We start from the raw sequence: 15,151 nt of genomic DNA, 5'->3' as shown, positions 1-15,151 counted from the left end.
TACTGACTCCAAGATGAACATGAGCCACCAATGCCAGACCACAGCCAGCAAAGCCAAAAGCACCTTGTCATGCATCCAAGATGCATCTCAAGCCAGTCCAGAGAGGTGACACTCCCCCTCTATGCAATTTTGGTCAGGCTGCAATTGGAGTACTGCATCCAGTACTGGGTGCCGCACTTTAAAAAGGATGTGGCCAGCCTGGAGAGGGTTCAGAGGAGGGCCACCCACTTGGTGAGAGGTCAGCAGGACAGACCCTATGAGGAGAGACTGAGGGACCTGAACCTATTCAGCCTTGCCAAGAGGAGGATGAGGGGGGACCTGGGGGCTGCCTACAAACTCATCAGGGGAGATCATCAGCAAATGGGAAGAGCCCTATTCTCCCCAGCACCACCCCACCTGGGGTGACAAGAAACAATGGTAATAAGCTGATGGAGAATAGGTTTAGGTTAGCGATCAGAAGGCAATATTTTACAGTTAGAAACTGGAGCCATCTTCCTAGAGAAGTGGTCCTTGCCCCTACCTTGGACAAATTCAAAAAGATGTTAGATGATCACCTGTCTGAGGTCTTGTGAACTCAACATTCATTCCTGCCTGTGGCAGGGAGTCAGGCTAGATGATCTGTTCAGGTCCCTTCTGACCCTAGCTACTATGATACTGTGATACTATGGTCCTTCCAGCTTGACTATATTAAGTTGTTTCAGGTGTTTGTTTCCTATCCCCATTGCCATTAGCCAACTTGTTTGTCCCTCCTCCACCAGTGAGCATTAACATCCTTATTGAAAAATGAGGCAAAGTCTTAATTTTGTTTTGAGTCATATCTAATTTATCTTCATTCTCACCACTACCCCCACTGCATAGCAGTTCTAAATCCTTTTCTATTGTTCTCTTTGGATTTGTATGGCCAAGTTCTCTTTTACCCTTTGTTTTAATTTCTTTTGCAAAGTCTGGCTTTTGGCAATTCTCAGTTTATTCCTATACTTTCTGACATTATATCAGTTTTCTTTGCAACTAAATCCTTTTTTCCAATTTTTGCAGGACGTCTGTTGACTCCTTATGTATTTTGAGAGTGGTTATTGCCTGGCACCTTTATCAATAAATATTTTCTCCTTGCTGGGGATACAAATTCCAAATAGTTTTGCATATGTGACCAAAGTAGATTCTTAGCCTCTTCCACATTCAAGACCCCAATAGCCTCAGCCCAGTTAACTTCACTTAATTTTTCAAAGTTTGCCCTTTTTAAATAAACAAAACCTTAGAAATAGACTTTTTAAAATTCTTTCATGCAATTTAATGTTAAACAACTCATAATCACTCAGTCCTGTGCTGTTCTCCTTGACTGACTTTTCTACAAGTCCTCACTATTTACCAAAACCAAGTCTATGTTAGCATCACTTCTTGTTGGATAATGAAGAAATCTGTCAGCTATTACATCCAGAAATAGCTAGGTCCTACTGTCATTAGCAGCATTTAGCAGTAGGTAAGTTCACTAAAAGTCTAGATTTTAAAGAAAAATTATTTTTAAAATGTACTGATGAAGCAAAATACATAATTAATCCAACAAGCTCTGCATGTAAAAGCATTATTTACTGTATAAATCTGGAAGAATGAGCCATTCAAATACTAAATGTCCATATAGAGCCAAGCAGAGCAATTAAAAAATGAATTGTGAAGATCCATAAGTTCACACTGTGCAATATTGACAGTGCTAGAAACAAATTGCTTCCATGTAAGAGAAGGCCAGAATAGTACAGATGGCTATAAACAATATTTGTAACAATGCAGCTATACTTGAGCCTACCCGGGCATTCCTCCATTGAAGTAAAACTGCTATTAGTGAGGTAGACATGCACAGCAAAGTTCAGGATGGGAAGTTGGAATGTATAGAGCTTTACAAGGGCCTGCCTAAGTGAAACCCAAATCAGTAGACCCAGTTGCTGTAGGATGTTCAGAGCTTTAGCCCAGTTACATAAGATCATAAAAATGCTGTGTCACAAAGGCTGCTCTTTAGAGGATTTAGGCTCAGCCAAACTTATGTCATATTATCTGATCCCAGGGTACATGTTTGTCTGGGGCTGATGTTTGGGATAGGTGACCAGGCATCACATAGTGGTAGCCCTGTGGCCAGGAATTTCTATAAGAGGAAGCCTATTCCTTTAGAGAGGTGTTTCTAGGGAAGCCTGAATGGGCATAACAAAGACCCCCTGCTTACATAAAGCTAAAAGAGAGCTCTCTCAGAGAACCAGAAGGGGCCTAGTGTCAGAGAAGTGAAGAAGGGCTTTCTATACACATCAGAGAGAAAGGCATGGCTGGAGCTGCCTGAAGTGAGGGTCAGGACCATACACTTTAACCAGAAGGGGACTTGACAAAATGTCGGGTAGCAGTTTCTAAAAGAAATGCTGAGTCTAGCACAGCTCTGAAGAAACCATGTAGTGGGGGAAAGACTTGTTTTGGTTTAAGCTGACATTTGAACTAGTCTGTTTTAATAATGCCTTCTTGAGTCTGGTTTATTTGACTTACCTATGTGCAATTTTGGGAAGTCTGAAAAGAACAGCGGGGCTGAATCTGGATTGGGTAAGATCCTGTTACATGGGATCTGCGATACAAGTGGGAATTGTGTTGTCGTAACAGTTTCCCAAAATCAGTTTCAATTATGGTGCAGACAGTCTCAAGATGTGAGGTGACTGGCAAGTGACTGCAGAAAGACAGTGACAGTAAAATAAAATGTTTGCTGCATCAGATTGTTCAGAACTGACTTATTGTAGAACAATTTCACTACAAATATAGCAAGCACTGGAGCAAATAGAGCTCCTTACTGGTTTACCAAAAAATCAGAAGTTCAACTATCTTGCTATTTCTGAAAACATTTTCCATACAAGCCTTGAATCACTTTCTTTTAGAAACATCAGCTGATTGAAATAATGTTAAAAATCAATCTGTTATTAAGAGCAAGATGCAATAAAAGAAAATAAAATGTTTTTATATCTTTGTGTATTGTACAACATAAACCTAGATCACCTGGGGGAAGTGTAGCTCTGGACTAATAGTGCAGCTGGTGATTCTAGCATGATCAGCTTCTGTTTTCAGATTACTATAACTTTTTCAGAAACATCATCCTTTGAACTACAGTTGTCCCAGTTTGTTCTCAACCTAGAGAGGAATCACTCAGGCAATGAACATGAAAATTGTGTGACCTTCTTTGAAATACTAAATTGCAGGAGGAAATGGTGATTTTGATCAGTTAAAACATTTCAGGGCTCTTTAGAGTCTGGATGACTAAAATAGTTTGGTTTAAGGATTCATGACCAAATCCTGCTTAGACTACCAGTCCCACTAAGAACAGCTGTCCCACGGAAGAGTGAAAGAGGATCAAGATTTGGTCCCCACTCCTCAACATGACCAATACCTCCACGTGTTTGGGGAAAAGTAATCTAGAAACCATGGCATGGTTTGCAAGCTGTTTACTGCTCACTTATATGTTTTTGGCTCTTCTGTGTTGCCAGTTCATACACTTATGGGCATTTGTAGACATGCTGCGGGAGGCAGGAAGGGGGCACTTTAGTATGTGTAGTTCTGAGAGTCGTGCTAATTAAAAGTGTCACATGTATCAGCATCCCCATGCTCAAAAATGGTGGTGGGGTGCTTTGAACTAAAGTTCATCAAATGAGCTTTAGTTAAAGCACCTCACTACCATTTTTCAGTGCAGAGATGCTGGCACACATGATGCTGGAGTCTGCTGGAGTGTTATAACTACCATGCTCCAGCAGACTAGATTGAGTCTGCTCCAATGTGTTGGAATTACAACATGTTGGAGCAGCCTCCTTGCATGTGTATAGGAGCCCAAAATACGAAACCAGTACCGCATGTATATTTAATTCCAGTTTCAACTATATGGATACATTAAAATATGGAAAGGATACTGGACAGTCATAGCTTGTGCCCTGATTTTCTTCAGAGTGGTCTTTAACATTGAAAGCATACCTCAAGAAAATGGAAGCCAACATTAAGAGTTGGGAGGAGCTGGCTTTCAGCTGACTCCAATGGTATCACACCAGTAACCACAACGAAGCAGCAGCCTATTTCAAGGTAAAGCAACTTGCCCTCAAACCAGCAACGAGACAGTAGAGGAAGGAAAAGGAGAGAAATCCTAGCCTGCAGCCTATTCTCCCCTGCAGAAAGGCCTGCAACTTCTGCAGATGGATCTGTGGTTCAAGAATTGGACTCTTAAGTCACCTCAGTGACTCATGACCAGGGATCGGGTTTTCCATTTTCCACGGAAAAACAGAGTAAAATGCTGATCTCCCCCTTTACCAGAGGAAAACACGCATTTCTCATTTTAGTGGAGAAACTCACAGATTTTGTAGTTTTGCAAAGAGCTCTCTGCAGGCTGGCAGAGTTCCAGCTTGTAGGGGGGCTAGGAGGAAGGCGGTCAGGCAGGGAGCACCATGTGCATGTATATGCACATGGCCACCAGGCAGCCTGGAGCTCCCACAGGTAAGTTGGAAGGAGGGGTGCGGATTGAGGCTCCCATAGGGAGGGAGAGAGGGAGTTGGGCAAGGCTGGGGCTGGGGCCACTGCCCAGCTGGGTGGTGCGTGGGGCTTGGGGCCAAGGGCCACAATGCACAGCCGCAGGGCCCCAGCAGGGAGTGGTATGGGGCCACAGGCAACTAGTTTGGGGGGTGAGGGAGGTGGGGCAGCTTTCCCACGTGGCCCTGCTGTGTCCTGCAGTGCCAGGTCACACCCACCAAGCTATGGAGGCCCCAGGGGAGGGTAGCAGGATGGGAGCCTGAGCCTGCAGTGGGCAGCCTGACCTGCCACCACCCCATGCACTGATCTGCGCACAGTGATGGGGAGCTGGCCCCTCCCCACCTGAGCCCCCAGCAGGCAGATGGGGGGGAGGAGCTGGGCTTTGTTCTGCTGCAGCAGTTGCCACCTCCTGCCAGGGGCAGGGGGCTGCAGACCTGGGGCCCTGGTCCTATAGCGCTGGCAGCTGGGGGCCCCCTCAGGCAGGGATGGGGGGCAGGGGCTGTGGGTGGGGGGTGAGGGGCACAAGCAGGGTTGTGGGGAGTGAGGGGACAGCAGGGCTGGGGGGCTGTGAGGGGCCTTTTATTTTAATTATGGATTTTGGGGGTTTTATCAGAGAATTTTCACCAGGATCTCTGCTTATGACTCAAGTCATCAATGAGCCACAATAGAAATCATCTTTGAATTGAGGGATTGCTGCCACTGCCTCTGCTGATCTTTTGGTTAGTCACCAGTACGTACTATCTTTACTCCAAAGTCTGCTCTGGAATGGACATCCATAACTAGGCTACTTTGGCTTTTTGCTCAGTAGCTGTAGCAACCTGCTGGTGAGTGAATGTGTTATATGACCTGTTTGTACTCAAACCACAGAGGATAAGAATCGTTACAGCTCCCTGCTACAGAGGCATGTAGCAACTCATGCTGTTTGCTCTGGCAATCCCCAGTTCAATCAGCAAAGAGGGCAGTCACCAGTGAAGCTCTACTGACTTCAATAGCATTATGTCACTTTATACCAGCTGATGACCTGGCCTGCTACCACTAACACTTAACAATGATACAGCTAGTTAGATATTTTAATTCACTATATAAATATTAACACTCCTCAGACCGCTCTGAGGAAGGTAAACAAATATTAGTACCATTTCACAGATGAGGAAACCTAATCATATAGAAACTATTCCTATTACAGATTCTGGGATCTGAGTTCTTGATTGGGGCTCCTGTGGTGCAAAGTGCTTTACAAAGATACAGTGAAAACACTATGTCTGTTCTAAACTTGAAATCTTCTTAAGTGATTCCTCTCAGGTGAGGCAGATGCACAAAATTCCATGCACAGCTGATCTCACCATCAAGAACCATCTGATTCTGATCCCATATTCAATCCATATAATGTTTCTCACAACATACAAATTACATAACAAATTGTAATTACTTGTATAGCAGTACACAGTACTTACTTGCCCTGTTGCTGAAGCACATGGGAAAAGATGGATATCCCAATCATCGGTCCAAAACCGTTCACAGGAACTGTGTCCAAGTCCTCACTAGTAGGAATGACAAAGCAATGTAATGGGATGTGAAAAGCAAGGAAGTTAACTGGCCTTTAGGTATACATGCATGTAATACAAAGCTACACATATATACAAGCATTTAGAGAATGGGAATGGGAAGGGGAAGTTCCGTGCATCAGAATCCCACCCAGGTAAGGGGAAGGCCTTGTGAAAATGAGCACAGGACAATTCTTAGTTTAAGGCAGGGTGAATTGTATTATACTTCCCTAGCTAGCCAGAATTTAGCCCTAAATCATTAAGATTAATACAATATAGATTAGTAGAAGATAAACAAAGGCCAAATTAAGGTTGTACTGGGAATCATAATTTTTAATTTCTTGATGTTTGTGTTTACAAAATCTCAGCCAGAACACGCATGGTTTTGCTATATACAATTAGTGGAAAACTACCAGAAAGAGCACTGAACTATGGAAAGTCATTGCCCTTTCAGGAGTTAAATCATTATAAGCTATAAATCTGAAAAGGTATCTGGGGTAGTATGCAAAGATGACATTATGTTTTGGGAACATACAGCAGTTGTGCTTACATTTTTCAGGTTTGGCTTTGAAAACTATATAATGCTACCTCCGTGTGCAGCATTCCCAGTACTCCCAAATGTGGTGTATAGGAAAATGCCACAAGTGCTTAAGTATTTACACTGTGAGCTCTTAGGAACAGGGACCAAAGGTTCCTATTTATGTGCATATTAAGGGTGCTACTGAAAACAAATTAAATAAACCAAAAACAAATATATGTCATCCTAAAAGATGTTAAGTACAATCCCTGTGCATAGAAAGTCCCCACATGCAATAAATATTGCAGTACTTTCTTGTTCTCTCATTTGCTTCAGCAGCTGCATCATACTACTATTATAGACTCTGCAATGAAGTTCAAAATGCCTCACCTTTAAACCAGCTGTACCCTCCTTCTTTCGTTCAGCCCTTTAATCTCTTTTTATTTACTTTCAAGGCAATTTATGCAAGTGTGACACAGCTACAGCACAATCAAGTTAGCTGTAGTGAATGGAGCACAGGGTAGTGGTGAATTCCATTCCAAAATCATTTTGAATTCTAACAGCTCCATTTAAGGGATAATGATGGGAGCTCAGGGCATTTCTTCAGGATTAATCACCGGCTGGGTGAGATGATAGCCCAAGGCAAAGCCACGGGCCATTAACCCCTGCAGGTCACTTTATCCCCACAGGAAATGCACTGGGTCAAGTTCATTGTTGCTATTATAAACTCTTATAGGAGGAAAAAAAGGTTGAACTTAAATGTTTATATATGTTTTCGATCTCTGCATTTGTAGTATTTGTGGATGGCTTTTGGCAATGCCTGTATATTGTACCACAGAGAGATGTAAAAACAAGTCCTATTGTTATCTTTGATGCCAAAGACACAATAAGTGGATTTTTTATTTGTTTATAGGGAAGCATTTAAGGCTGTCAGTAACAGAATGAAAAATCAAACAAGAGAAAAATAAAGAAACAACAGAAGATATATAGGGCCAGATCCCCCTCTGGTATAAATCAGCCTATTTCTCCTGAATCCAATGGAATGACACTATCCCACTCAAAGTTTTTTTTCCAACTACTCATTTGGTCTAATAAAAGATATCACATCTACCCAAAGAACCTTGCTTGCATTTTTTGCTAAAAGACATTCAGGCATTTGCCAGTCTGGCATGGAGCAGAGACACAATGGGCATCGCTTAATAATACCAGTTTCAAACTACTGCTACATGGGATTTCTGAGAATTGCATTTAAAAATAGGGCACAGAAATATTTAAAATTATTTTCTCTCCCGTACTTAATGGCTCAGTCTTGCAAATGTTAACCCACCCTAATAGTTTACTTTAATTCAACTACAGCTTGAGCTTCCAAGAAACTACATACATGAACAAAAGTCTGGCGGTTTGAAACCTACAGGTGTGAGCAGCATGCAGGATTGTGGATTTTGCTGACTGTGATGAGATTTTTCTTTGTGCTGACATAAGCCTGAGCTATAAAGTTCAGATCTGGATTCAGATCCAGACTCCCACAAGTATCGAGAAATTCAAATATAGGACGTAGGTCAGCCCAATACTGAGAGAAGGACAGTAGGGAGTTCAGATCAGCATTATCTTTACAATTTTTATGCCTGCTGGGCCCCTAATTAGAAATGCAAAAAAAAGTTCAGCTTTAATTTTAAAAATAGTAACTTTTAGCCCTCTTTTTGTGAAAGAAAATAGCTGGGAGTGAAAAGAGCAATCAGGTGTGATTAAGCAGGCAGAAGGAGGCTGAGACAGGGGTGTTTAGACAGGAAGGACAGAATTCAGAAGAGTGGGGTTACCTTGGGCCAGTCACTGACAGGTAGATGCAGTGAAGATTCAGGTGGTTACAAGTAATACCTAAGCAACTCCAGATTTATAGGTGCCCAGCCCTACACCTTCCAATCAACAAACTTGGGTTAGGCCCCTATGCTCTGTATTACAGTGCACTGGGGAGAGTTGGTTCCTCAAGATAAGATCCTGAGCAAGCTGAACAGAGAGTTACATCTAGTCTGCATGCTCACTGCACTCCCTAGGGCTAGCCAAACAGGGAACACTGAGGAGAGAGGGGTGTCCAACCTAAATCCCACACCTTTCCCTAGCCCAGGTGCCCCACTTGCAGACAGAAATCTATATCCACTTAGAATCCACAACTTGGAATCCACAACTTGGACCATTTTTCAAAGACAGACAGTGATGGTAGCAAACCCCCTTTCATATATCAGTTTAATGGTGAGAACACTCACCCCCACACCACTCTCAGCTTGAGGAGGTTCAAGCCCAGGAAGAAACCCTAACCTCCAGACTATAGGTTATTCTGGATACAGGTATATGCCACTCCTCCTCCTGAAATTGTACAAGGGTGCAGAAAACAACTGAAGATTAATTGGGCCAGAGAGAGAAAGCAAGAAGGAGCATGACTGTGTTGCTTAGGGTTTAAGACACTCGTAGTGAGAAAACTCCTGGGTTCCAGCAACTGCTCACAGGACTATTTCTAATATTGCCTCCAATGACTGTTTAATATATAAAGTGCACAAATAACCCTTGGAGCCAGGACAGGAGCAAAGAGACAGGATTTTGGAGAAGAATTCAGAGAAGCCAGGCAGAGACTGGGACATGACATTGTGGTGAGGCCATTATAATTAGATGGAAAGATGACTGGATCTGGGCCAGTGCAGGGGAGAGGAAGATATCAGATAAGTAGCCAGCCAGCGGGGAACTGGTACCGACTTCTCTTTCAACTGGGGTGGACAATTATTTTGGGTAGAGGGCCACTTACTGAGTTTTGGCAAGCCATGGAGAACAGCATAACAGGCAGCTAGGTGCATTTAAACATTTTTTAAAAAATTTTTAGGGGCCTCGTGGGCCAGATAGAATGGCCTAGCAGGCCTCATCTGGCCCGTGGGCCGCATTTTGCCCACCCCTGCTTCAGACTATAATGGGCATTGAGGAGAAGATTTTGACAGAGTACACAGGGATGAGACTGATTTACTGAGTAAGGAAACTGGGACTAGAGTGAGGAGCTTGAGGAGAAGGGACTGAACCAAAGAGCCAGGCAATATGATGCCAAACTTTTAAGTGCTTACATGCCGTTATTGGTTCTTTCTCTCTCAATGTCTAAATTGAGATGTTGGGGCATGATTTGCAAAAATGCTGAAAACTCACAACCACAACTGAAGCCAATGGGAGCTGTATTTTATACATATGATGCAGTGCTAAGTACTCTGTAAAATCAGGTCCTAGTTGTCTCAGACTGGGCACCTAGAGGTAGAAGATCTTTTTTATCTTAATTTCTTTGTGCCTCTGTTCTTGTGAAACCAGCATAACACTGTCTCAAAACCTCACCAGGGTATTCTATATTAATTAACACTTATGAAGCACTCAGATACTATTATAAGGAGCCCTCCAGAAATACTTAAGGTTTTTTTTAGAACAAGGTTTTAATAGTGACTAGTAAACAAGTCATAAGGCCATGCACTGAGCAACAAGGAGAAAACCCTTGTTGTACCTTGAATGAGGAAAGGGGTCCTGTGACAGAAATGTATAACAGCTGACTGTTAAGAAACCCACAAGTTCTTAACTTTGCAACCTTAAGGTTCTTTTAATGAAATTTTTTGGATGTGATATGTATACGCATTTTAAACATAGTGTAATAAACTACAAATTAAATGTAATTGCAGTAGCTGCCACCTAATGGGAAGCTTTTTGTTTCATTGTTAATGGACTAAAAGGATTTTCAAATCCTGAATAGAAAACTTTGGCATCAATATTTAATAAAATACTGTAATAAGATGCTAATCATCTTATGAGATTAAGCGCTATGTTTTGGATCATATGATATGATGATTAAGTATACAACTACTAATGCCAATTGCTTTCTAATTAAATCCTAAACCAATGTTAAAATAGTGTGAAGACACGGTTTAAAACAAAAAGAAAACTAACAAATATGCTGATACCCCTTCCTTTTTCACGTTATTGTGAGAAAAAGCTCCATATCTGAGAGGACAATCTTTCCCATAAATGTAACTCCCAAGAATATATAGTCTACAAGAATATATAAGCCAACAAGAAGATAGCTAGATCTTAGTGCACGCTCTATGTGTTTATAAACAATATTTTATAGGATTCAGGGGAAAGAGTGCATTATGTTTTAGTGTTCTTTTTTTCCCCCAGAATGTTGGTGTTACAAAGGAGGAAGGGGTTTGAAAGTGAGGGGAGGGGAGGAAAGAAGAGGTCCTGGCAGATATTACATTTTTGGCATGATTAAATTGCATAAATTGCAATATGCCACACGTTCAGCCAATGTCTTGTATGATAAAATGCCATACCAGGCAGTAGATATGGAACTCCAGCTAGCTACGAATATCAAGGACAATAAAATGCAATAAATGAGCATGATTCCCTATTCTGTTACACTGATTTTATACCAGTTTAACTCTGCTGAAGTAAATGAAGTTACACCACTGTACAGAAATAGAGAATTGGGCCCAATATTTTTGCTTTCTCCATTTAATGCCATATTTGTCCAGCATATAAATCCAGGCCACAGACAAAAATCCAGTCATAGAATCAAAGAATCATAGAAAATTAGGGTTGGAAGCAGGGGCGACACACAGGGGGTGCATATGGGTCCACGTGTACCCCCTGTGTGTGGCGGTACACCCCCTGCAAAAAGGCACCACTGACACTGCCTGCAGGCAGTCACTGCTCGCCACCCCACCGCCAGTGATGCCGGCAGCGTCTGCGGGTGGTCCCTGATAGCCCTGGCTACCTCCACTGCTGCCAGTGGCACCTGCGGGTGGTCACTGACACATGGTTGGCGCTTGCCACCCTGCCCTCCCACCACTGACAATGCCGGCAGCGTCTGTGGAAGCTCCCCGCTCACCACCGCCAAACTCCTGCCGGTGCAGCCATGTCCTCCAAGCTGCCAGGGGCACACACTCTTCATGGTTGGAAGGGACCTCGGGGGGTCATCTAGTCCAACCCCCTGCTCAAAGCAGAACCATCCCCATTTCCTTAATACCCATTTGAATGTCCTGAATATCCATCTCCTTACCAGTAGGAGATCTGTATTAATGTCAAGGGAACTGGTCAATCACTTTGAATTTATAATACTTTAGTAAAGAGTGGTGACATATTTTGAAAACAAAATCTTTGAGAGAAGTAATAATCATCAAATATATTGGATCTCTGTAGTATGACCACCTGTCATTCCCTTCCCCTCTCTTCCATTATCTCCAATTAAGTTCTTGGGCTACATCCTCACTGGATACAGTATCAGCATAGTTGCACTGAAAACAGTAGAACCCAGACTAGTTTATAACATCCCAGGGTCTGCTATTTTGCCTCTTTTGGACATTATAAATTATTTCCTTTTATACAATGAATAATCATTTAGATATTGCAGCCCTATAGATAAGCATGTACATGTAAATCTTAGATCAAAAAGGCAACTTAAATTAAATGTCTATGTATCCCAGCTATATTGCCTGATGATGTTAATCTAAAATGGCCCCAAGTGAATTTGTTTCAAAAATGTTTCTATAATGATAGAAAATGAAATGATATGATGATATGGCATTTTATCACAGTTTTCAACAGTTTACCCATATAATCAGTCCTATAGATCTGACCCAAGAGGATATTTTAGAACATGATACAGACCTTATCTTATCCTGAATGGTGCCTCCAGATGATCAGTAGTTCTGCCATTGACATTTTTAATGAAAACTGCAGTATTAGATAATCTCAGAAACACTGCTGAATTTAAGCATGGATCATCACTTTTCCTCTTAAACACTGAAGACCTTGAGAATTGGATATCTTAAATCAGTAACATACTCTGTAACATGACCTGAGTATACACTTTATCTACAGGTACAACTAAAAATAGTATAGATCAGCCAACAATATGTGAAAATGTCACCATATGCATTTTAAAGAGCTATTTGTAATACTGTACTATATGTTTTGCTTGGGGCAGTATATTTGTATGCCTTATGAAATTATTAATACTCATTAAATTCTAATGTTCCTTGTTGAAAAGATCAAAGCTAATTAACTGCTTATTTTGCTTACATTAAGTTATTAGTTACTCTTGATGAGTCCCATAAATATTTCTACTTTGTTAAGCCAATGGAAGTTTTACAGATGGAAACTGATATCACTGCCCTTTCCACCCCGCAACACACAAACACCTATACCTACACACATATACTACAAAAGGTAACTCTGAAAAGTAACAAATACAAAATACAGGTACAAAAGACCTGGATTTGCTGTTCTTATTTGGGCAAACCTCTCAATGAGTCAACAGGTTAGGATAAAAATGATTAAGTGATATAATCCTTATGCTTTGGACAGAAGCTGCCTGGGGTTAGGAAGAAAATTCCCCCATGAGCAAGTTATTCCACAATTGTCAATTATTAGGTTTTAATTACTTCCTCTGAAGCATCTGGTGTTTTCCATTGTCTGAGACATGCTACAGATTTAGATGGACCACTAGTCTGAGTCTTGTGTATGGCAGTTCCGATGTTGCCTCCAAGGCTTATGTTCTGAGACTGGAAAAATACCTTTCCTTCTTTGTAACAAACTGGTGTGGGGGATCAGAGCAACAGCCACCACATACCTAGCTTGGGCCTTTGACAATAGAGCAGTTGCACAGGAAAACTTTTCACTTTCACACCACAATGGGAATCTATAGGCATACCTGTCAGGGGAAGCCTTTTAAGTCAGGAGGAACCCCTGAAAAAAGGAATAACCTTCCCACATTCACCTTGGGAGAATGGAGGATCACTGCTGACATGTGCAGCAACATGCTGTGCTTCTGGAGTGAATGCTCACTCTGGATTAGAGGAAGGGAAACCACACCAGGTACTTGTGGTCCCAGAGAGGGGCAACCAGTTGCAGGAACCTAGATTAAAGAATGGCTGGTCAGGAGACACCATCAATAAGTAGGTGCCAGGAAGGGGAAAGAAGGAAGATCCAGCAAGCCCAGTTTCCTTACAGGCAGGACTGCACTAGAGCCCCACAGGATAGTGGCTGGTTTTCTTTTTATTTGATTTTCTTTCTTTTGCTGCAGCCTGGTTTTTTGCCTCAGCTGAGGATATTTTCTTGTGTTGGACTTTAGACTTATTGGCTCAACTGCAGAAGGGCCCAAGCAGGGGGACTTTTGTGAACTTAAGGGGACAGTGATCTCTATGAAAGACTGGTCTCAAGGCAAGTAGAGAGCTATGGGCTCAGCCTTTTCTTTTCTTTTTTCTTTTTCAATCCAGGGCCAAGGGATAAAGATAGCCCTGCCCGGGGAGAGACAGCCCCAAGGGACTTGCTTTCGAGTTAGAGACAGGGTGTGGTAAGGCCAGGGTGCAGGAGAGGAGCCCCGTAAAGCAGTCCCACCTGGTGGTCCAAGGTCATTTCTTCCCCAGAGAACCAACTCCCAAAACTAAGGTAAGAAACATCAAAGTTGTGGCAGGTGAGAAGACAACATCAGGGAGTGACTGAAGGAGGTATCCACAACACCTTTTTAGCCCACTTACACATGGGGAAGACATCAGCACACTGAGGACATAGGCCTTATAGCACATACCAGCGCCATCGCCTCACACAGGACAACACAGACTGTGATGGCAGAGACAACTGATTGCTGAGATGATTGTATAACCTTTTGAAATTGGCAACTTATCATGAACCCCTACAGAAAAATGGTGATCCAGTAGTGAGAGCTAATCTTGATTTGGGGGACCTGGCTTAAAATTCCTACTTTGTGACCTTGGGCATGTCATGTACATCCGTAGGCTAAATGATAGGCATCTCAATATATTCCCCATTTGTAAAATTGGGATAATAGCAGTTCTCTCCCTCACAGGGAGCTGCCCAACAAATACAATAGAACTTGTGAGGTGCACTGTGCAGATATTATGGTCGATGGGGCCAATAAGTACCTTAAAATAGAACTTTAAGGCTGTAAGCTGAAGCAGTAGCCAGAGAACAGCCAAAGCTAAGAGAAATTGCATCTTTCTGTACTTCCCCTACATAAAGATGCATCATTTTGGCTTTATGTGGGTGAAATGAATTTCACCCTCAGTGACTAAAAAAAAAGACATTTGCAAAGGTAGACTTATGGGTTCAGGGTAAATTGTCAATTTTAAAAGGTTACACAATCATTTTAGCAATCAAAAAGGTACCTGCTTGAAAATCAAGGCTACAAGAATTGAATTCCCTGACATGCACTAACAATAGGTAAAATTGCTTCTGCAGCTCTTAGTACCAGGGGTTTTGAAACAAGTGAGACCAGCTGTGACATCGATTTACCACTAGTACAAATGAACAAGAAAAACTGTTCATCAAATTTAGTAAAATCATTGATTTAAATACCACACAGAACTCAAGAGTTGGATTTACAACTGAGTACAGCTGAGCAAAAAATGCAAATATATTTATTTGAAGTACTGTACTTTAAATTCATACATGTAAGAATTTGAATAAGACATGCTTGCACATTTGTCCAGTCAGGAATAGTAACAGCAATTGCTAATGCTACTTTTTTTCT

The 15,151-nt window shown here is 42.0% G+C and overlaps 1 long non-coding RNA gene across 1 annotated transcript in view; it reads right to left on the bottom strand.

Annotated features, from left to right (window-relative positions):
* LOC109307995 overlaps positions 1-13,557 on the bottom strand; it is a 25,501-nt gene extending 11,944 nt beyond the window's left edge. The window contains exons 1-3 of the long non-coding RNA XR_002100431.1: positions 13,546-13,557; positions 8,899-8,905; positions 4,113-4,230 (exon numbers count right to left, since the gene is read on the bottom strand). This is a non-coding gene — a long non-coding RNA (uncharacterized LOC109307995). The remainder of the gene's footprint in view (positions 1-4,112; positions 4,231-8,898; positions 8,906-13,545) is intronic.
* Positions 13,558-15,151: the final 1,594 nt, after the last annotated feature.

This window comes from Crocodylus porosus, unplaced genomic scaffold, assembly GCF_001723895.1.
Source record: "Crocodylus porosus isolate Cpor-Errol unplaced genomic scaffold, CroPor_comp1, whole genome shotgun sequence".
NCBI classification, from domain to species: Eukaryota; Metazoa; Chordata; order Crocodylia; family Crocodylidae; genus Crocodylus; species Crocodylus porosus.
The sequence above is the reverse complement of the archived record's forward strand: the minus strand, read 5'-3'. Positions and strand labels throughout refer to the sequence as shown.